The 1,648-nt window shown below is 28.4% G+C and overlaps 1 non-coding gene across 1 annotated transcript; it reads left to right on the forward strand.

Moving 5' to 3' along the window:
• Positions 1-1,073: 1,073 nt before the first annotated feature.
• On the forward strand, positions 1,074-1,192 carry LOC123303584. Its single transcript, XR_006535691.1, has one exon. It is a non-coding gene; the product is annotated as a 5S ribosomal RNA (ribosomal RNA).
• The last annotated feature ends 456 nt before the right edge of the window (positions 1,193-1,648 follow it).

Genomic DNA, 1,648 nt, shown 5'->3' on the forward strand with positions numbered 1-1,648 from the left:
TTATAAAGTAAAAAAATATGGCCGAAGAAAATTCTACAGCTGTTGCAGCAACTGCGGTTACTGCTGCTTCTACAACACCAACAAAAAAAAGCAACAGCTTCTGGTGCTAAACGTACAAAACAACATTCAAAACCAACACATCCACGTACATCAGAAATGGTTGTTAACGCAATTAAAAATTTAAAAGAACGTGGTGGTTCATCATTACAAGCAATTAAAAAATATTTAGCTGCAAATTATAAAGTGGATTCTGATAAAATTTCACCATTTATTAAAAAATATTTAAAAGCTGCTGTAACTGAGGGAGCCTTGGTACAAACTAAAGGTAAAGGTGCATCTGGTTCATTCAAATTGGCTGCTTCCGCTTCATCTAATTCTTCAGCTAAATCAAAAGTATCCAAAAAAGAAAGTGGAGCAAAAGGTTCAGCAAAGAGTGCTAAAAGTAAACGGGCACCAAAAGAAAAGAAAGCCACAACTACATCATTGGCAGCCAAAAAGCCTAAAGCAAAAAAAGCGACTCCATCATCATCAACTGCTGCTAAAAAAGTTACTGCAAAATCATCAGCGGCATCAAAAAAAAGCACCAGTTAAAGCAAAACCAGCAAAAAGTACAAAATCCGCTGCCAAAAGTAGCCCTGCTCGTAAACCGAAAGCACCAAAAGCTAAGAAAGCTTCTGTTGCCAAATCATCTCCTACAAAAATTAAAAAAGCAGCACCAAAAAAGAAATGATCTGTTACTTTAATAATATATTGAAATATTTCATTATTTTTGCTAAAAAATGAAAATAACATAGGCCTTAATACAGGCCACAAATTAATATTTGATAAGAGTAAATTATTTTTTGTATAAATATTTTATAAAATAATAGTTAAGAAACATTTGCCACAGTCAGTACCACGGATGGGTGGCCACTTGAGAATACTGTGTGCGGTTGCATTTTTATTTAAAATATATGGTATAATAAATAAGTATATATTTAAATTGATTACTTCATTGAAAATTTTAATAATATACTTTAATATTAATGATATTTATGAAAAATATATATTTGTAAAAATTTTCATTTATTACTGGCAACAGCCATACCACGTTGAAAACACCGGTTCTCGTCCGATCACCGAAGTTAAGCAACATTGGGCACAGTCAGTACTTGGATGGGTGACCGCTTGGGAACACTGTGTGCGGTTGCCTTTTTATATTAAAAATATAAATTATTTTTCTTCTTTTCTTTTTTTTTACACACCATATATAAATATATGTTATTTAGAAATGTAAACCTTTTATATTATTCGTCAACAAATAAATATTATTTTTTGTATAAAATTTTATTGCATTTATAACTCATATCATGGTTACTTTAAAGCGAGAAGTTTTTTTAATATTTCAAATGAATATAAAATAATATAAATTTTATGAAATTTATTTATTTTTAGAAATAGCAATCGCTTATAATTATAACAAAATTTTAATAATGTTTAATTTTATTTCAATAATTTATATATATATATATATATATATTTTTTAATAAAAATAATATACTCTTATTTAATAATATATGTTGGTCCTATATATAGGACCGAAAATATTTCTTATTTGTTTTTTTTTTTTTAAATTGTCATTTAAAACGCTTATGCACGTTCTCCACGA

The sequence above is a fragment of the Chrysoperla carnea genome (genome assembly GCF_905475395.1).
Source record: "Chrysoperla carnea chromosome X unlocalized genomic scaffold, inChrCarn1.1 SUPER_X_unloc_105, whole genome shotgun sequence".
In the NCBI taxonomy this organism is placed as follows: domain Eukaryota; kingdom Metazoa; phylum Arthropoda; class Insecta; order Neuroptera; family Chrysopidae; genus Chrysoperla; species Chrysoperla carnea.